This window comes from Hemibagrus wyckioides, linkage group LG08 (genome assembly GCF_019097595.1).
Source record: "Hemibagrus wyckioides isolate EC202008001 linkage group LG08, SWU_Hwy_1.0, whole genome shotgun sequence".
Lineage (NCBI taxonomy): Eukaryota > Metazoa > Chordata > Actinopteri > Siluriformes > Bagridae > Hemibagrus > Hemibagrus wyckioides.
In genome coordinates this window covers 19,034,773-19,057,333 of record NC_080717.1, presented here as the reverse complement: position 1 = coordinate 19,057,333, position 22,561 = coordinate 19,034,773, and the positions used below count along the sequence as shown (strand labels likewise).

Below are 22,561 nucleotides of genomic sequence, written 5' to 3'. Positions count from 1 at the left end.
GTAGTGGTCTCATGGAGGTCAGACGTTAGAGCCCAGCGCCTCCAGAGTAACATGTAACTGTTCAGCCTGTGCTATTGTACGTTTTTCTCCCCAACAGCAGCTCACTGTGGCTGAAACAGAGGATCAGTCATGTGTAAGGACATCCAGGTCTTTTAATCCACCTACACACATGCCATGTAAGCCAGAAGGCCTCCCAGGCTGCGTCCTGGCTGTTGGAGGTAAGAGGATATGAGTTTGGATACGCTCATGACAGGTGGCTGTCCCTCGTCTGAACCGCACGGTTCAGCTGCAGGGCGACATGTTCGTCCCCTCCCCTCCTTCCCAAAAGCCCACAGCTCAGTTTTTAATTTCCACTTCAGTTCTCTGGCACCATTTCCACAAGCCGCAGTCCATCTCACCAGGCCGAATTTCCCAGACACAAGCGGAGTCACGTTTCCACACAGCCATTTAGCCACACCTGAGCATGTGCAGTTAGTGTACTCACAATCATGGCTATTTAGCATTTAACAGGGCCAGTATCTTAGGATTACATCTGATAGGTATTATATACTAGTGAAATAATAGAAGCTGGAGGAAAATGCAGAGTATTTAAAATGATGAAATGAAGCTTGAATAATAGTGATAGAAGTTTGAATGATTTTTGTTTTAGTAATTGCTAAGCAGAACATGAAATTATATTATATAGTTAATAAAAGGTTATGTCGTTGTTATAATATGTGTTATAATCCTTTGATTAATTTGAGTAGGCAATGTGGTATATATTAACAGATAAGCAGTGTTTGTCATTTGTCTTTTTTAAACTAAAATGTACATTATAATTTGTTGGAAAATACATTTGAAGTATTATCTTACCAGTGCACACAAAAGAGGAAATTAAAATATACTATATGGCTACCCAAACAAAAGACATGAGCACACAATTGTCTAGACTGTCTTTGTAGTGTTAAGATTTCCCTTTACTGTAATGAACTTGTTCCAGACAATACCCCTGTGCACAAAGCAGGCTGCAGACAGACGCGGCTCGGCAAGGTTCAAGTGAAAGAACTCACGCTTTATAGAAAAATAGAACGTTTTATTATCACTGGTGTTGAACATAAATTCGTACTCCATTCATTCTGACCAGTTGGTGAGTCAGTTTATGATTCTCTGGCTGTGTATAGAAATGACATTTTTTCAATACACATTATGTATCTTATTTTTAAAAGAAGAAGAAGAAGCCTTAATTTGTCATATATTCCTTACAGCAAAATGACTTTCTTTGCATATCTTCGGGAAACTGGGGTCAGAGCACAGGGTCAGCCATGACACAGTGCTCCTGGAGCTTAGAGCTAAGGGCCTATTGCTTGGGGGCTTGAACCCCTGACCTTTCAATCAACAACTCTGAGCTTTAACTGTTTGAGACACCACTTTTTGTGTATTTTTTTTTTTATTGTGATTAGATTTTTGTAGACATTTTCCCCCAATTTGTACTTAAACATATTATGATATTCACCATATCTCAGAAAAGCATATTTTGATCATGTTTTTGACATCTTTATATCATCCAGCCCTGTGCTGAGTATTTTGCATGTGTTTTGTATAAAAGACTTCAGGGATTCTGTCACCATCACTAGATGGCAGTATATACACATTACTCTGCTAAAAACATATGGATACAGTGTATCTGCATTCAGTTCATTATAAATGGTTAAATATCAAGTTATAAAATAATTTATAATTTATGACTCAAATGATCCACTCAGCAGAAGTGAAACGATGGCACAGCTGCAGTGCCAAACTGACTGCAGGAAAGTGGGGTAATGTATATCACTGAGTTTATGTGTCTATAGCACACACTGGACTGGGGATAACTGACCATTTTTGTTTGTCAGTTTGCTCGTAGCACGTAGGATGTGGTGAATACGCCAGTAAAGGACTGCAATTCCTTCACTGCTCACTCAATATATATATATATATATGTAAATACTGATCAATCTGGCATGCTGCTAGTCATTGTTCGATTTCAAATCCAGTACACTGGAGTCCAACAAAAATGAGGTAAGCTCCGCAATCCTGGCACGCCTGGCTGTTGCAGCAAAATCTGTGCTCCTGGTTCCTCAGAGCAGATCGTTTCTCCCGAGAGTCATTGAATGAGAAGCATGCTCTTTACTCAGCGCAGCTAATCAGATCCCAGGAGGCGGTTATCGTATGCCAGAAAAACACTGCCAAGATGCACATTCTCATCCCTGATGCCACAAGTAAGGCCAGTGTAAACATTCTTGGCTCTTTCTAAGCAATTTTATTTTTTTGTCTACATCATGAATAATTATGGACTTATAGCACATTACATTTAGAGCTGGAATCATTCTAGTAGATCTAGTAACATATCAGAGGTTTGACTACCGCTGAGTCAAGCTCCTTTTTTGTGCCATGTTACGCGAAAATGCCAGAGGCATGAAGGTGGGGGTGCTTTAACACAATCATGCCTTCTCTTCACATGAAAGCTAGGTGTTCTGTCAGGCAGGCTTATAAGCTTCATTGGATCGCATCAGGAAATATCCTATACATAACCAGTGTTTAATTAAGCATGCTTTAGAAATGTACTTTTTTATAAAAAAAGTTATGGTCTGGACAGGTGTTGACTTGTGGACCTGTGCCATGTGTTGGAAATAGAAAAAAACTGTTACCATGGAGAAGAAGGAGGCAGGATGGAAAGTGGTTAAAGTCAATGTTCTATTTAGAGCAAGCTTAGAATCATGTCAAAGTCCAGAGCAGGGGTCAGAGCTCAGGGAGGAAACATTAATACAGGATCATTTATATTCCAAAAAAACAAGAAGGGTCATAACCGGCAACCACAGAAGCTGAGAACAAGACTCAGACAAAAGGCAGGATAAGTTTCTTTAAGGAAGAATGGAAACAACAAAGCAGAAATAAACAAATTTATCAAGCTGAGACGTGGAACAGGGGCCACACATTAACATAATCAACCAATCAGAGACAGGAGCAGAACAACATACATTCTGATGCAAATGAAGGTTAATGTATCTGAATGGAAATCTTATTTATTTATTAATCTCTTTATCATTTCTATGAATCTATCAGGACATACGTATTTATCATGACGTCTAAAATGATTGACCCAGTAAGTACATTTATAACCAAACGTCCCTTTAGCAACCTCATGTGGACGTATCGGGTTAAAACAATCACTGGTCATAGTCCAGAGATCATGATTTCGCTTCAGTCACATCTTTACCCTTAATACTGGGTGCAATTTAACTGAATGTTGCTCTACATTCATGCAATTATCTAATCAGCCAATGGTGAGGCAGCAGTGAAATGCATTAAAAAATGCAGATACACGCCAGCAGTCTCAGGTAATGTTCAACCATCCGCATAAGGATAATTGTCATCTCATTGATTTTGACAGTGATCGTTAGTGCCAGAAAGACTGGTTATAACTGCTGATCTCCTGGGATTTTCTCTAGAGTTTAGTTAGATAAAGAAAAAATATCCGTCGAGTAACAGTTCTGCAGATGGAGATGAGAGAGGTCGACGGAGAACGACAGAGAGCTGACAGAAAGGCTAGAGAAACTTTGATAAGCACTCTGTACATATCACTCTGTACTCTGTACATATGCGCTTAGCAGAAAAGCATCTCAGGATGCACAACACGTCCAACCATGAGGCGGATGGGCTAGAGCAGAAGAATGCAACGTCAGGTTCCGCCTCTGCCAGCCAAGAAAGCTGAGGCAGGAGTGGGCACAGGTTCTGATGAAGTCTGATGAATCTTGATTTCTGCTGATGTAAACAGTTGATAGGATCGGTATTTGGCACCAACTGCACGAATCCATGGCCCCAACCTGCCTTGTATCAACAGCCCAGGGTGGTGGAGGTTGTGTAATGATGTGGGGAATGTTTTCTTGGCACACCTTGGGATTTAGTTTAATGAAGAGATAATTCTAGGATTATATAAATGTATTCAATTCTTAAACCGAAGGCTAATTCGTTCGATTCTTTTACATAAACTCTCCAGATTCACTTTTATGACTCATGAAACAAGTCTTTCAGTTTTTTAAATCGTTTTAAATGTCAAGACAAAGCTTTGCATTTTCCAAATCAGTTGCACTTGAATTAACTATAGCGCTTTCCATTTTTATTAAACATTTTCATTTCTTTGAGGCAGTAAAGCGTGTTTATCAGAACAAAAGAACAGCTTCTTATCCGGACCCGGTAAATGACCCGAAACTAATAAAAGAAAATGACAGAGAAAGCACAATACAGAAATGTACGAGGGGGGAAAAAAAAAAGCGACTGTGGAATGTCTTGCATGAAACAAGAGTCTGCGAGGGGGTACATTATTCTTCACTTGAAATGACTTCAATCAGTAGGCGTAACATTTCATCTCTGGGTGTGAAATAGCTTCTCGCTGATCTTTAAGACAGACTCGCACTGTATTAATTCCTTATTTTAAAGCGAAAGCCATTCATTCGAGCAGTTCGCCTCGCCGCCGCAGACTCCCAACAAAGTCCCGGTTGTTGTGAGTCCCAGTTGTTTAATAAGCTGGGGAGCTGCTGAGCATGTGTACCATACAGAGAGCCATTCATGAGGAGAAGCTGGCTGAGGAGAAGCCACACCACCGTTTCATCTCTGCTGTCAAACTTCATTAAATCTTTTCCCCTGCTAAACAGTTCTGACTCGAGAGCACCTGAGGAACTGTACAAATCTATAGATAGATAGCTATCTGAGTGTAGGCAGGGCTTTTCAGCTTCAAGCCCCTGCTTTTGAAAAACTAGTGCAGTACATTAATAAAACCAGATGTGCTTACATGCATTTAATGCGTAGTTGGCTTCTGAACGAAACAGTTCTGTGTTACTGGAAGTTACAAGGTTTGAAAATAAGCCACGAAAATTAAAAAAAAGGGCACATGAGGGCGAGACGCTAGCTCAGAGTGTCTTCCTCTTTCCTCACTTCTTGTGTTTCGTGATTAGTTGCACGTTCTCGGGATAATCTCACTTGCACCTAATGTCTGCTGCTGTAATCATAAAGGCTGTAATGCTGATGCAGGATGTTCAGAACACACCTCGGCTTTACAGTATACAATCGCACAAGAGTAATGAGTTTTAATCCCTCTATCCGGTATCACCTAGAAGAGGGCTTTTGTCAAGGTTTCTTCCTCGTGTCAAAGGTTGCTACTTGCTATACTGTCGCCTTGGGCTTGTTCATGAGGTTTCTAAATATAAATCTACACCTGGATTTCATTAGATTCACATGTATGAGGATAAAAATTGTCCACATATGGACAAAATACGGAGAGAAACCAAGAGGCCTGATCGACGCTTGGGGAAATCAGGGTGGCGCTCAGAGCGGTCGAGGACAATGCAGCGACTTTAACAGTTCACATTTAAAGCACTGCAAAATGTGGAAAGGTAAATAAAGCTTGCTGTGCAAATGAAACATTATTTACAGATTTCAACAGATTTTATTGTTTATGCCAGCAGCGACAACAGATGAGCTGTAATCGTGATAGGATAGGGCTGGAGGAGGAATGCGCTCAGATGGTTTCGGGAACATCAGGATTATGGCACACAGCAAACTTTCTCATCGTAGGTTCAGAGCGTGCCTTATTGAGACGTAGCAAGAGAACCAAGCAAGGACAAAGGAAGGGCAAGGGTCTTGGGTGAAATGGCAAAAAGAAAAATCATCCCATTCTCTAAAAATCCATTTCATCATAAGCACAATGCTAATTCTTCCAGTAATATTAATGAAACCATTGGTACCAATGGTTTAATTAATATAGACCAAGCTTCCTTTCACATGGAGGCATTTGTTCTTATTTGAATGGAAAGGATTATTTGTCTTTAATGGATTGGGTTAGTTCGCTGTCAAATTATTACTTAAAATAAAGAAAATATATATTTTTTAATCAATAAAGAAGCTCCAAGGGGATTAAATATCTATAACATTTGTCTGTAATTAATTAAAATAAGTGATGTAATATTACATTGAAGTTATTTCTACGCAAAATTATTTGAAGTTGTTCAGGTCGAGGTTTAGTCTTCTTGTGTGTAAATGTACACACACCCAGGAGCATGAGGAGCAGCATTGTTCCATTTTTTTAAAGGGATTTTCATGAATACCAAATTTTCTTGTGGAAACACGGAGGATTTATGAGTAGATCCATTCCTATCCAGTTTGATAAATGAGGCCCAGTTGTTGTTAAAAGCTCTACAGAAAAAGAAATTGAACTCATTCTTAATCGTACATTTAAAACCGCTTTTAATGCCGTTCCAAGAAAACAAATGAAAATAAATAGCGTTCATTGACATCGCGTCTCTAAGCGAGCCAGCTAAGCTAACGAAAGCACTCGATGCTATTCGGCTTGACATGATCTCCATTAGTCTTGTACATCAAGCTAGCTCGTGTGAGAGGGAAGTAGAGCTGGGCAATACGATCTTATAATATTCATATCATGGTACAGATGCCACATGATACTATTTATTAGATAGCATAGGTGTTATAGTCGCTTATCATTTTTTATGATAATTACAGAATTAAGATTAGAAGCTGATACAGTGATAAATGTTGGATTGACTTATCGTTAATGTATTCAGTATATCAAATGAATTTTTCATCACTATAAATACTCTCTAATTCTCTAATCGCAATAAATACTCGCTTTCTCTGAAGAACGTCAGATTTCAGATGCCGTTCTCTTAAATTGCCCCTGTGGCTGCACCATTTTTATTCTAACCAAGCAGCAGCACTGGATTCCACTTGTTTAATCAATTAGTCTTGGTCTTCAAGCGAGTGATGACTTATTAGTCGTGCTCCAACTTTGGTTGGAATGAAAAGCTACAGATAAGATTGGACATGTCTGGTGAAGATAAATTTGTGGTGCTGAAGACCAGATAAAAGATGAGTGTTAGTTTGGATCACACGTGTCTTTACTAAACGCAGCATTTTGGAAAGCGAGTGCCAGGAACGAACCGTCGGACCGCAGGTCTCTCGAGTTGAGAAGTGGGACGGAGATTAAAAATAGATGCTCCCCGATTCCTTTCCATTTCTGAGATGTAAGAGATGTCGCAGCTCCATTTTGAATGCATTTCTCCATCTGCCTGAGGTTTGTATCTCTGCACTGCTCAGTGTGATCATGATAACACCGCTGTATGTCGTCCTGTCCCTATGGAGCGAGGACTTGCTAATGGGATTACTGTGAGATTCTGGATAATGTGTGTAACCTGAAAGGGCCGTCTCCATTTTACGTCGCGCCAGCTGTTTAAAGGGGGAGAAAAATCCAATCGGTCTACCTAATGTGTTTAGGGCGGCTTGCGAGTGTGTGTCTTTGTATGTTTGTGTAAATCTTTTTTTTTAGGCCATTGTTAATTTTGTGAAATTGAACTCAAGTATGCCTTGAGGTTTTCTGTCTATTGCACTGGGATTAACCCAGTCCCATAAGCAGCAGCTACCATTGTCCTCTCCCCCCCCCCCAACAATCCGGCACTGGGATACTGCCCCCGGATAAAGAGAGAAATTGCATTGAAATGAGTCAGTAGCATTAAAGTTAAGGGGAATTTTTTCAGATCTACTCAAGTAATTAGGCTTAACCACAGTCAGTTGAAGCACTCCTTGTAGTCTCGATTACATGTTCCTGTGGTCAGAGGACATACGACAGTTTATTTATGATTTATGTATGTAAATATTTGTCCTTTTGCCTCGGATGAACCAGTTCACATTCCAGTTCGAAGAGCAAACGAGCCGACTACAAAGACGGATGTTTTGAAACGCAGAGGCGAAACATCAGAGGCACTGCAGAAGAAAACCTTAATTTCATTAACAATTAACAACATCTGCCGTTTCATCAGAGTGTCGCTCGCATATAATTCGAAACAGATACGAAGACCGCAGCGTAGGCCTGTATTACCTTACTACCTGCTGGGGGAGCTGTCCATCACTGGCAATGCACCAGGTCATCTTACATCTGCATTTGATCTTCTGCTGTTTAAAAAGAGCTTCACCAGATGTGCTTGTACGTGTGGTCACATTGATCAAGCTGCTGAGGGGGGAGAAAAAAGTTTCCCAGTTTACGTTCATCCCATCTGTAGAAATATAGGAACAACTGCAGAGCCCAAAAAAACCTGATCCAGGTGGCCCAGAAAGTGCAAAGAACGATTAAAATTCATGTCAGAGCAGGTGGACCTGAGACTCGTTACCAATTACTGTAGGCTCTTTAAATGAATCGTTGCTGTAATTATAATTAATGACCGATTATAGCCCCACTTAACTGGTAATTATAGATCCACTTCCAAATCTCTGTCTGGGGTTAGAGCATGTCAATCATATTAAAAGAAAACATTTAGCTAGAACATTACACATCTTCTATTACAACCAAAGTTTCCTAGTTGTTTTGTATATCCTTTATGTAGCTAGGACAACTACTTTCTGCATAACATTATGACCACCTGCCTAATATCGTGTTGGTCCCTTTTTTGTTGCCAAAACAGATCTGACCCGTGTATTCTGACACCTTTCTATCAGAACCAGCATTAACTTCTTCAGCAGTTTGAGCAACAGTAGCTCGTCTGTTGAATCGGATCACACGCCAGCCTTCACTCCCCACGTACATCAGTGAGCCTTGGCCGCCCATGACCCTGTCGCCGGTTCACCACTGTTCCTTCCTTGGACCACTTTTGATAGATACTGACCACTGCAGACCGGGAACACCCCACAAGAGCTGCCGTTTTGGAGATGCTCTGATTCAGTCATCTAGCCATCACAATTAGGCCCTTGTCAAACTCGCTCAAATCCTTACACTTGCCCATTTTTCCTGCTTCTAACACATCAACTTTGAGGACAAAATGTTCACTTGCTGCCTAATATATCCCACCCACTAACAGGTGCCATGATGAGGAGATAATCAGCGTTATTCACTTTTTATTCAGTGCTCATAATGTTGTGGCTGATTAGTGAATGGTTGAAATGACAATAAAAGCTTCTTGACTTGACTTATATGTTCAGTTGGGGCAGGAATATAACAATGTATAGAATATAAAGACAGCTGATATTAACTGATCAGGTAGCTGTAACGAAGCAGCAGTATTCCAGTCTCTCGTACATACTAATCACTTATCTGGTAAAGTCAAGCAACGCACAGCCCTCTATAATTGAGCTCATGGATGGCGTAACTCTAGCAGCATAACAAGAAGATAACGTGAAGTACAAATGTATAAGTGAAAAGAATAAAGGTTTGTTTTGGCCAGTGTTTATTAGAAGAAAACAACACAGGCAATCTAAGCTAGTTTCTAACATTTATGACAAACACATTAATAATGTAAAACTGCGTCTTGACTTATTCCAAGCTGGCAACTCCTTTATCATCCTTTATACAGAGCGGTTTCCCAAAGTAACGTACAAATCTAGACCTTTTAATAATGTAAGAAATATTCCTAACAAGCAAGCCAGAGGCTACAGTGGCGAGGAGAAACTTTCTCATGAGACTGCATGAAGGAGGAAGAAACATTTGAGAGTCAAAAGGGAGCGTATGCGTCTTCACTGGGAATAGTATAAAAGAAGAATCCCATGCTTGCATTTTCACCGAAGTTCAGAAAAAAAAGAAAAAAAAACCTCGAGTTGCTTTGCAAATTTTTTTAAAAAAGGCTGAAGCAACATCAAGCATTCCCGACTGCACTTTTCACCAAAATAAAATCTCCTGGAGGGAATGAACTGTTTACTTTAAAGCCTAAAAAGTACTAATTGTTTAGTAAGGATGCTGAGCATGACTTCCATAGTCCTTATGATTCCAGCAGGAGTAGTTAGGTGCAGATAAGGCTGTTTTTGGGGAGCGCAGTCTGGAAGATATTCATGTGGAAGCATGTCGCAAATGCAGCTCATGTAGGGCAAGATCATCCTGAGGGCAAGAGTAGAGCAGAAGTGTGTCAGGATCAGGCAGATGTGTCATTAATGTACAGAATCTTTAAATAGTAAAAACCTAAATAGGAGTTCAGTCAATGGTCAGTTTAGCCATTTTCCAGAAATTTCCAAGACCACTATTTTTACTATGGATGATAACATTGGGAGAATTTATTTAGATGAACATTTTATATTTACTATTAATATTTTACATATTTTTTTTGGCACCACTGATTAATAGGGAAATTATATATTTACTTGGAGGAGCTCTGATCTCACTTAATATCTCTTTCTCATGTCTGATTCTATATAAAGTGTCCAGTCATCATCAATATCTTTATCTGTGTTAGCTGAAGGCATAAATAAATAAATAAATAAATCAATCAATCAATCAGCTGACTGATCTCATAGATGAAGGTTTTTTTTAGTATGTATGTGAATATATGTAAAAACTAATCTAATTTATATTTAAATTAGATTTTTAGGGGGGTTTTAATTAGCAATCTGAGGCTGTTATGCTACTTAAGGGCATATTTGCAATTAGGTTGTATGTGCCTAGTGAGGATTTAATACCAAAAAAAATAAAAACAACGCAGTAATATATTAGCAGTATATTGAGACTGCGAGTGGATATTTTATTTATTTTTTTTAACGCTTGCTATCTTCTCATTTATATCATGGTATTTGTTTTCTTTCCCCTGGTACTTTTTCTTTTTAAATATTATTGCATTTGACAGCAATGAAAAAAACATCTCATGCATGTCAGTATCGTGGCGTTAATCTTTTTGTAAATTGTCTCTTGCTTTTATGATACATTATATTGCATTCAACAGCTAAGGTAGGAAATACAAGTGTAAGGATTTGAGCGAGTTTGACAAGGGCCAAATTGTGATGGCTAGACGACTGGATCAGAGCATCTCCAGAACTGCAGCTCTTGTGGGGTGTCAGTATCTATCAAAGGTGGTCCAAGGAAGGAACAGTGGTGAACCGGAGACAGGGTCATGGGCGGCCAAGGCTCATTGATGCACATGGGGAGTGAAGGCTGACCCGTGTGATCCGATCCAACAGACGAGCTATTATTGATCAAATTGCTGAAGAAGTTAATGCTGGTTCTGAGAGAAAGGTGTCAGAACACACAGTGCATGACGGGTCAAGGCTGTTCTGTCAGCAAAAGGGGGACCAACACAATATTAGGCAGGTGGTCATAATGTTATGCCTGAACATTGTATGTACACACATCAGAGCCCTGGAGTAAATATTAACATAAGGTTTGGGCGTAACGCTGAATATACCCCTTAGTGTTTTATTGTTACTGATAAAATTGCATATCGCTGTATAATGTGTGTGTATAGCGGGCGAACTCAGCTGGAGTATAATGTCCAGCATCAGGTATTCCTTGCTGTTTCTGAGCATGTAGCTTTTTTTCCTTTAAAGGACAAAAGCTTTCTCTTCACTGTAGTATCCTACTCTGTCTAAATGATACACATCGCTTCACATCACTCAGACAGTTTCATAGCAACCGATTTAGAGTGCATGCGTCTGTCTGCGTGATGGATTTAGGAACTGGTGTATTGTTTGAGCTTTGAAAAGCAGAACGTAGATTGGCATCGACGTGATCCGGGTATGACATGATACTAAGGTGTAGGCATAAAGGAGAGTAGAAATGTAGTGGTAGCAGAAGAAGGATGTAGTTTGTGAAATAGTGTAATGCACAGAGCGTTGTTGCCGTGAGCGTCGCACAGAATTTGTGTCTCTCTTGGGTGCTGTAGGACAGGGAGAAGGGCAGGTGATTAAAAGTGCACTAGACCAATAGGGCACGTCAGTGAAACCTATTCAAGTGTTTTATTATTCAGCAGAGATTTTATATTCATGCCAGACATCCAGATGACGATTACTACGCACATCACACACAATTATCCAGTTATAGCGACCACCTCATGCTAGTTAATGGATTTACGGAACTCTTTTCCGAGTTTATAAATACTTTTCCTTTAACAAACGAGGCTTTTGTAAACGCTACCGTTAAAGATCGTGAACCCGACCTGTTTGTGGTCACAAAATCAAAGAACGGGTCAGAGATGCTCTCTCATCCTTTTTGAAGTCCTAGTGAAAAGCATCATGGAGTCACTGTACAGGTGACAGAGCTGAGACCTTTTATGTAAGTCTGAATCAGGGTAATATATCATTATTTACTGCTCTAGCAGATTCCACAGTTATTTTAGGAAGCCGGTCTTAGTCTAGTAATGCCGCATCTGACATTTGAGAGCATGTTGTGTTGCACATCAGCATTATATAAGCTCAAGCTGCCTGGGTTGGTGAGGAAGCAGATCTTATGCAGGGTGACTGGCTCTCGGGTGCCGCATCCAGCACACTGTCAGCGAGATCTGAACATAAAGACATTGCTGGCCTTATAGGATGAACGCCATAAACACAGGGACTTAATTGTATTAGCATTTCCCAAGAATGGTATAATTAAATATATAATAATGAAATCATTACATTAGAATAACGAACACATTAAACATCATGTGGCATTTTCTTATTTTAGACTTTCAATTACCACATAAAAAAAGATAAATATATAAATAAATAAACACACTGGCATGAAAATTAAAAAATGCAGTGCTTTGTCATGCCAGAATGAAAACGGCATCAGAAGAAATACGTCCCGATAAATACGCCGCTAATTAAATTACTTTGTAGACTCTTGGAACGTGATTCCTACTAAAGTTGTAAACACAGAGACGACTCCTGCCAAGCCATTCCTGAAGATTATCGGAGGGAACGTTTCATTTATTTACTGCTTGGAAAATCCTGACGTTTAATTTCCCTTCTGTGTCTGAGCAAGAGCAACACTCCTGCCTGCAGTAGAAAGAGCCACTGAAGAAAAAAAAAAAAAAATCACAGTGGCCACTTTAATCATATGTAGCGGGTATTTATAGATCTCAACCCTTTGTATCTCCTTCAAGCGAGCTGGTGCGAGCAGCCTTCTAAATTCATTAATTTGCACTCAGCATTTACGTGTGTGTGCCTGCCGTTCGGCCGCTGTGAGCTACTGCAGAGTAGCAGCAGATCCTTTTTCATTAGCTGATTCTGAATGACAAATGCAGCTCAGTGTGTCATTTGCTTTTGGGTAAATGCTAATGCAGGGCTTTTTTTTCTTTCTGGGTTTTCTTTTAGCCACTTAATAGAAGGACCATTGTAGTGTTTACTCTACAAGTTTTTTTTTTGTTTTTTTTTTAATTAAACGCAAACACATTTCTTTTGGACAGACCGTCAACAGCACACAATCGTGCTGTATGTAGAGTCGTTAGTATTAGCAGCGTTTGATTTATGTGCTCATTACCATCGGCCGCAATACAGTAAACGAGCCATGTGACTTTTGGACAATGACCCGTCGTGCCCTTTCTCTCCATAAAGCTGTTGGAATGTGGCAGCACTTGTCTGAGAAAGCACTTGTGTGGGAAGAAAAATGAGAGGTCTGTGAGCCAGACATGCTAATCGAACAGGGCCATAGACCAAATGCCCTCATTCCTTTCTCTCTTTCTCTCTCTCTCTCTCTCTCTCTCTCTCTCTCTGTCTCTCTCTCTCACTCTCTCAGACACACAAACACCCACAAGCACTCCATCGAGCCTTCAGTTCCACTCAGAGGAAAACGTGCCCCATCCCAATCACTCGCCTTTCTATTTTCTGCCGTCATTTTTAGATCCGCTTTCAATCATAGAAGCAAAGGAGCAGTGGAAAAAACAAAACAAAAACGTAACTTTAGTAACTTACTATGCCAACATATGACCTGAACGAATTATATATCCTGGACGTTTCCCTTTAAGGTCGGTAAATTTCCCTGACCCCCAGCGATCCTGGCGATTCATAGGAAATGTCTTGTAGTGAAATGGGGATCAGTGGAGAGGAAAGCAGAGTCTAGGCTGATGACAGATCCCCAGCATGTGACAAGATCCAGTCTTTCATCACAGACCGTTCTGCGTCACCAGCCCCTAAAAACGCTGACCCTTCACTTCCCCACACCTGCCTCTATTCATAGCCGGCAACCACTATTAAAATGAAACGAGTGTCCAGTGTAAGAGCTGGCTGTTATTCAGATCAGAAGCCTGACAGTAATGAATGTTGTTTCTCCTCTGTGTGATGGATAGATAGGGTATGAATTAAGTAGGCCGGCTTTTTTGGAACTGATTAACGAGCCTGAACGTTAATCAAAAAGTAGCATGTTGTCATCAGTTATATTATTGTGGCTCATCACAGAATACACAATATTACCTAAGATGACTGTGACTTTTTCAAAAGATTTTAATACAGGACATCTACCAGTGGTAAACTTCATAATAATACATCTCAAAAAGTCGTTCCTAACCCGACATTTGAATAATTACACTGCTGCTGCAGCACTTTGTGTCGCTCTTTTTGAAAAGTTTTTCATGAACAGAAGACAGGTGGATTTGTGCTATTAAGTTGTAAGTTATTAAAAATCCAAATCACTCACGGTCAGAAAGCAAGCAGAGGTCTAATGATCAGAGTTAGGTTTTATTTTAGTAGACGTTCCTATTAGTTGCCATAGCAATAACGTCTAACATCACATTTATGCCGTTTTGCGGACAGCTTTATTCAGAGCAACTTACATTTATCTGAATTGTTTAAGGGTTAAGGGCCTTGCTCAGGTGCCCAGCAGTAGTAGCTTGGTGGACCCAGGATTTGGACTCACAACGTTCCAGTCATTAGGCCAACACCTTCCCAGCGAGCTACCACATCCCATAAAAGGGTCACAAAATCAGTCAAATGAAGCATTCCAGAGGGAGCTTTGCATATATACATATAATTCCCCAGTGCACATGTGCATCATATCATACAAGATGAAGGAGAAGCGGTGTGAGCTCACTGCCACAGATCACATACGCTTTACTGCCTTCACTCCCACTGGTAGTCGCTGCACCGAGTCGCTCCATATTTGCATAAACTTTTCTCCACTCCGTCACTGGACATATCCACATCCGGTCTCCAAAGGTCGCTGTCACTCATGTCGCCAGCTCTCGTTAAAAACAGCCGGTCTCCAGTCACTTTGTTGCAGTGAGTCACTGCATGTGCCAACACCGTTTCTTAGTCTATAACATATGCGGTGATTAGTCCATTTGAATCGTTAACCTGATCATTTCACTCTGTTTGATTATTAGTATATATATATATATATATATATATATACATATTGTTGTTTTTGTCCCCTGCCACTAAGCAAACCACATCAATCATATCAGTTATTATCTGTATATATCTATATATTTATATATAGATAGATAGATAGATAGATAGATAGATAGATAGATAGATAGATATGAAAGCACTTCCTGTCTGCCCCAACTAGTATTGGTATCATCATATTTCTCACCTTCATATATTTGTATTAAAAGTGATAAGCGCACTTTAACGACAGCGACTGTTCATCTTTAATAAACAGTGTCCTTGTTGAGACCTTGAAACCATCATGAACATAGTCAGCGTCTTGCTCAGACGCAGGTGGAGCAGGATGGTGTTGATGGCGCCGACTTATTCACAACAGTGCAGAACATTTATCTCGAGCTCAGGATGTTCCCATTAGTAACGGAGTTCAAACCAGCGCGTCTTCAGGGAGCTAATCATAAGCACGGGTTTCTTACCGTTGCACTGCTGCGAGCTAAAATGATGTAATACATCACTTCATGCTACAAAGCCACTGTTGTGATGTTAGGTCCCTGTCTTACATTCATTGACATTTCAATCAGACATTAATACTTGCGCGGAGAAATTAGATGCTCGAGCTTACAATTCATTATGCTTTGAAGTGATGTCATCGAGTGAGCAAGCGTTCAATGCCGACTGCTCCTTTGTAACGACTCACTTCAAAACCTTCCACTCAATACCGCTTAGGCATGAATAATTTTGTTGTTTTTGTCCCCTGCCACTAAGCAAACCACATCAATCACATCAGTTATTATCCTAAATGATGGACAGTTGAGCATTAGCCATCGCCAGAAGCCCGCTCAGCTGTACACGCAGTTGAAGTGAGCTGACGTTGAGTCTGTGTACTATGAGTCCGTGAGTTTCCCGTGCATTGGCTGACAATAGCAGGTACACTGTAGTTTGTCATTTGCGGCACGCTGTTGTTTGGCGCTTGTCCAGCATTCCAATGAGAAAACTATTGGCTATATATCACGCCTAAAGCTAACGAAGTTAAACCCACTTTAAATAATGCAGTCATTAGTGTGATTATTGCTTGTTATAGGCTTTGAAATAGAGTCACTGACATATTAGCAAAACAATCAGCTATATCCTGAAAGGAATATATATGGGTTTTTTTTTTTTTCTGATAATATAATTTAAATTCAAAGAGCCTGAAGCAAATGTACAAAGACATCGTGGTATCTTATGCACTATAACGTGAAATATATACACGTTTCTGGGTGAGAGTGAACTTTTTGCATGGGACGAAGCAAAAGTGAGAACATTCGAAGGTCAAACCATTCGTGGAAACAAAGTAGAAACGCCGGAGAAATATTCAACGTATTCATACTCAGACTAACAATTATTTATGCGTCTTCTCACGCTCCGAAGTCACAGAAACAAACGTTTAGATGAAAAATGAATTCTCTTTCTTCTCATGCCTCACGCCTCATCCTCTATTTATCTAGGCAGACTTATGCCAGGAGTTGCTGGGACAGTTCCTTGCCAGATCACCAGGGGGTCCTGGCAAGTGGGTTATTTATGTATCACTTTGTTATTCCCATGTGGACGGTGCCACACCTTTTCCTAATGTTTCTCATCTGTCCCTTGTTTTCCCTTGAAGTGTTGCTCTATATATGTCTCTCTTGCTGTCTTGGTTATGGTCAGTCATTATATTTATACATGTTGACTTATATGACTTATGGTATAGTCGTGTTTTGTTTAGGTTTCCATGTTATAGTTACGGTTTGTTTCTGTTATGTTTAATGTAAGTTAATGCACGTACCTAATCCCTGCATTGGATCTGATCTGCTATTGCGGGCTATCAAGCTTACGGCGATGATCTGGGTTCGATCCCTGCCATTGGTGCCGTCCATCCTTACAACTAATGCTAAAAAACATCAATAATTATTACTGGAGGTTTTTTTCCATTAAAGTCCCACTGACAAATCCAGTTCATGCACTTGTTCAATACAGGTCTGTTCCCAGCATCATATTAAACTCTGGAGAGAAGATAGAATAAATATGCTAGACCTAGAAACTTTTAGAACTTAAAATGGCCATGGAAGAAAATCAGAATGCAATGTGTCTACAGTATGATGTATTACAGATGAAGCAGGCTGGAAAAAGAAACCCGCTGCATATTTCTGTAGAAGATACAGCTCTTGTGGGGTGTTTCCGGTCTGCAGTGGTCAGTATCTATCAAACGTATCCTTTAAGTCTGGTAAATATCTTTTTTTCCATGGTCCCCACCTCTCAACTTACAGGACTTAAAGGATCTGCTGCTAACATTTTGGTGCCAGATACCACAGCACACCTTCAGGGATCTAGTAGAGTCCATGCCTCGACGGGTCAGGGCTGTAAGTGGGACCAGTACAATAGGTGGTTATATGTCTTCCATTATTGTCTGTCACAGATTAAACTAATTGCAGGTAAGAACTAAATTTGTAAGTGGAAGATTTCAGTAATTTCCAAAACGCTGTATTAGTTGTACAATGAATCGCTTAAGCAAATTTTCTAGATTTGTTGCTTTTTTTCTGCATCCTTCATTGTTTGCATAGAATTTGTGAAATTCTGGCTCCCTGTCACACACACACCTGAAAAATGAATGATCAGCTATCACTTTGTAGCATGCTAATGTTTCTCAGCTGGAGCCCTTGAGCTTACTGCCCTTTTTACTGTCATGTTTTCCGACACTAATGAACCTAATTTGTCTTATGATCTTCTTGATAATCAAGTAGATTTATTTGGAAAGAGAAAATCATACAGAACCGGGCAGAGGGATTAAAACCACAAGCCGAGTTGTTTTCTTTCTTCAGCAAACTTCCCAATTTAAGTGAAATATTGACATGACTCTACTGTCATACCGCATTTTATTCTGAAGATTGTTTGATTCTGTTACAGGAACAATAGCCCGACCAATTTAAAAGCGCAGCCGCGGCGTTTTCTCCACAGAGAAACAATATCATTATTCTAGCTGCAGAAGAAACAAGAAGAGAGCTGCCCTGTCTGTCATTAGGGGCTTTTGGTGGCTACTTGCTCCATTTGTCCTCGTCCCTCAGGCCAAAAGGTAGAGAGAGCTGATGCAAACGGAGATAACAGAATCCCCTTTCCGAGTTTATGTCAAGACTATGGCTCAAACAAGGCTGTGACAGGATTCAGATGCAGTTTTTCATCCTTGCCTATCCTTGCTCCCTGTAGCCTTAGAGATTCTCTATAGAGCTTAATAAGAAAAGTAAATTTAAGCGGCTTCCATCAGCGGCGTTGACGACGGTGCTCCATCTGCAAAAAGCTAAACATTCGGGTGTTGGGCATTCAAGCCACGCTTCAAGAGCAGTCCCCTGCAATAAAAGTCCCATTTACAGTTTTGTGAAATTCAATCGAAGCTGCCCTCCATCTTAAAGAGATAAATAGTAGCTAAATCACTTTGCATGCAGAGTATTGCTGAGTATGGAGCAGCTTCAAACACTTCTTCTCATTACATAAGCATTACATCCATAACTGGAGCCCACACAGCTAAACAAGCCAGGCAGCAGGACTATATTAATCCCACAGAACATTATGCATTCGAGTCTGGATATGGCGGATTCTTTATGAGATGCTATTTAACAGTCTGGATGGAATAAATGTGAAGGTAAAATTCAGAAATGAAAACGTCCTTCCTGTCAGTGGCACAATATAGGTCCTCTTCTCACAGTCATCGTGACTCATCTTGGCATTAAAGTAGAAAGGTTATACAGGTTATTCAAATGCAATAATATGCCTGTTTTAGTGGGTTTGGTTTGTTAATACGGTTCATTTTTTTTCTTTCTGCTTTATGTGTGTAGAGCTCATTGCTTAGATCACTCAAGGCAGGCTGCAAGTCCTGGCAGCGGCGGCTAATTATCGGCCGAAGCCGAACGCTTTTTTCCCCATTACACATCAAAAAAAAAAAAAAAAAAAAAACCTCGGAGAAGCACCTAATCCTGGAGATTGCTGCGTAGCCAGAAAATAGTGTATATCTAAGTGTTTTGTCACCTTAACTCTGCAGCACATGTGAAACAAAAAATTCATCTCAGATGGTCCTCGGAGGAAAGCGTAACGCGATGATGCTCTTCCTGCAACATTAGCTGAATGTTTCCATGCTGCCTTTTAATTGAGCCGGCTGCATTTTCCCTGATTTCACCCATTTAACTGCTTTTAATATTTAGGGTGCTTTACTGCAAATCGAAGATAGTATTTCACCAGCAGTGGAATTGAAACTGTCAGACTCCAGCTGTGTACATAATTTGAATTTTCCAGAAGGAGCCTGAGGACGATCCGGTTATTGGTTTTATATAAACGCACAGGTATGATGACTTTCTCCGGATAATAGGCTAGATAAATTGCACTAAGCCTTATCTTCCATGCGCTCTTATCTTCAGTACATCACGCTCACTCCAGTCCCTAACAAATGCATCTTTTTTCCAAAGGAACAATCCAGATTACATTTATATATCATGCTTTATTAAAAAGGCCCGAGGCATGCTTCACAATTGAGAAGGCAGTTTCCTTCATCGATCTCGCGTGGCACACTGTGTCCTGTGCAGATGCATATTTATGATGCTAACGCACTTTGTGACTCTGAGCTCAGAGCCTTGTGACAAGAGATGACCCTAATGGAACAGAAATGGTTCTGAATTTACTAATAAATGTTCGTATAGGTACGAATGTGTTTTAAACATATTGTGAAGTACTCCCGCTGAGCATTTTTTTAGGAACACTAATACTCCCTTTGCTCTCAAAGCAGCCTCAGTGCTTAATGGCATGGCTTCCACAAGATGTTGGACATATTTCTTTGAGACTCTGGTCCATGTTGAGCGCATGATGCAGGTGCACTTTCATGCTGTAGTTCTACATTCAGACCCTGTGACTGGGAAGGTCTCTGAAGAACTCATTGTATGTTCATGAAAACATACCGGTCCCGGTGTATTATCATGCTGGAAGTAGCCATTTAGAAGATGAGTATATTGTGGCACACGGTCAGCGACAATACTCAATTAGGCCGTGGTATTCAATGATGATAAGGGATTTAGAGATTTTTTTCGAGAAGATTTGCCAGATTTAGTGCAATTCATAAAACCAGAAAGGCATTAAGTTTCCCAATCAAACAGGAGAAACTTTTGTTTTTCAGTTTTATTCTTTCTCTTTGGAACTAACTCTTAAAGTAATTTTGTCTCTACAAACCAGCTAAAGACTGCCATAAAGCAGCTCATCACCTGATTCCTAACAATACGTCAAAGGATGTTTCAACATGTAATTAAATGTGTTATGTATTATTCAAGGTGGCACGGTGGCTTAGTGGTTAGCACGTTAGCCTCACCTGGGTTCGAGTCTCGCTCCCTCTCACTGTGTGTGTTTGGAGTTTGCATGTTCTCCACGTGCTTAGTGGGTTTCCTCCGGGTGCTCTGGTTTCCTCACACAGTCCAAAGACATGCTTCTAGGCTGATTGGAGTCTCTAAATTGCCCATAGTGTGTGAGTGAATGAGTGTGTGTGTGTGTGTGTGCCCTGCAACGGGTTGGCACTCTTTCCAGGGTGTATCCCGCCTTGATGCCCGATGACGCCTGAGATAGACACAGGCTCCCCGTGACCCAATCTATCATCAAGACAATGAAAATGCATTATTCATATATGTATTATAAATACTCAAATCTGATCGGTCAGGACAGAGCTCATCAGAACTCAGATCTGAGCTGTAATACAAATCCCAGTTTATATTAACATACTCATCATACTATAGTAAGAACTTTTACAGCGACTCACATAATCTATGCATTTGAAATGTGCTGAGAATATATATATACAGTATAGACATATAGATATATCATAGATAATTCATTTTTCTTTGAAGTCTTCTGTAAGGCTGTAAGGATGTTGAATATTTATGGATGGAGTTTTGACTGTCAGCGCTTTGTAAGGGTCAGTGAGTTTTCCATGACAGGAGAGTCTTTTTTTTTTTTTTTTTGTCTTTTATGTCAAGAGAGAGCAAAATCGAGGTTGGTGAGAGAACAAAAGTGATAACTTGACGAAACCTGACTTGCCTGGCAGATGTTGCACATCATTAAATATATAAAAGGATAAACACGGTTTATTAGTATATCAAAAAAAATTGCAGTAATTGCTTTGGCTGTAAGAGAAATACAACAAACTGTGACCTAGCAAGATGATCAGCTTCATAGTGGAAAGAGTAACGGCTTCACTTCAGTAACAGCTGACCCTCTGCAGTGTCAAACATCTGACATGTTAAACAACCGGTCAGTAGTAGACCCTTTTTATTTCATTTGCATATAAAATGAACACGTAACTCAAACCATTCTCAAGATGAGGAAATGAAAATCTCAGACATACAAAAACATTTCTTCAGAGCAGTGATTAAGTTGTTGTTCTGTCGCCAGCAGCCAGAGGATGCTACTGAGCATGTGCAGAAAGAGAGAGAGAGAGAGAGAGAGAGACCACTTGTTGCTAATTAGAGCGAGTTATATTGTTACAACAGTCCACCTGTTACAGCTGACCACTCTTCCATTCAGTATGTTGCTTTTAAATAATATTTTATATAATACCAAGCCATAAAAAGCCCTGTCAAAATCCAAGCTGCGTTAAGCGGCGTTTTCTTTCTTCTTTTTTTGACTGTCTGTCACTCTCTCTCTCTCTCTCTCTCTCTCTGTCTATCTCTCTTTCTCTCTCTCTCTGTCTCTCTCTCTCTTTCTCGCACCGTCCTGCTTCTGTCTGGAGTGTCTGATTGCAGCAGCTCTGCAATACTAAGTAGACTGGGGCCCACTGGTACTTATCCACTCACGGCAGCAGAGTGTTCGCTGTTCACCATCACTCCACCCTGACAGTCCAGCTGGTGCCCACACACACACACACACACACACACACACACACACACACACACACACACACACACACATACACATACATACAGCCCTTTCCTCTCACTTTCTTCTTGCTTTCTACAGGTTCAGCCATGTCCTAGAAGTGCTTATTTCTAGTCCTGGAGATTCTCAGACCTCCCATTGAGTCAAAGATAAGGTGTTTGCTGTCAGGCTCTCACAACAAGGCCTCCCTGCCTGCATGATCCCTGCCTTCTGACAGGTACTTAGCTCAGCTCTCTTCACCAGATAATGCAGACTCATGCTGCGTGTGTGTGTGTGTGTGTGTGTGTGTGCATGTTTGTGTGTGCATGTCAGCTGCCTCATTCGATTATATCACAGCCCTGACATGCCCAAACATTTATTATGGCCAGAAGCTCTGTGGATTTAGACGCAGATCCTCGAGAACAATGAAAGTTATGTCTGAAGTATCAAGCAAACATCTGCAAGAAAATTATTTGCAAATGAATCATAACAAAGCTTAAACCACAGTGTGTGCATACGGATACATGCATCAAGTACACAACATTCCTAATAACCAGTCACTGATCTGATGTTTCTCCTACTCCTTCCCTGC

The 22,561-nt window shown here is 40.4% G+C and overlaps 1 protein-coding gene across 4 annotated transcripts in view; it reads left to right on the top strand.

The window, feature by feature from the left end:
• Positions 1-22,561, top strand: part of mid2 (midline 2) — a 123,529-nt gene that overhangs the window by 16,229 nt on the left and 84,739 nt on the right. The window contains exon 1 of one of the 4 annotated variants that reach the window (XM_058396683.1): positions 22,072-22,207. The exons of the other annotated variants lie outside the window; for them this stretch is intronic. The gene's annotated coding sequence lies outside the window, so the exon portion shown is untranslated. Of the gene's footprint in view, positions 1-22,071; positions 22,208-22,561 lie in introns of those variants that run through there. 4 annotated transcript variants of the gene reach the window in all.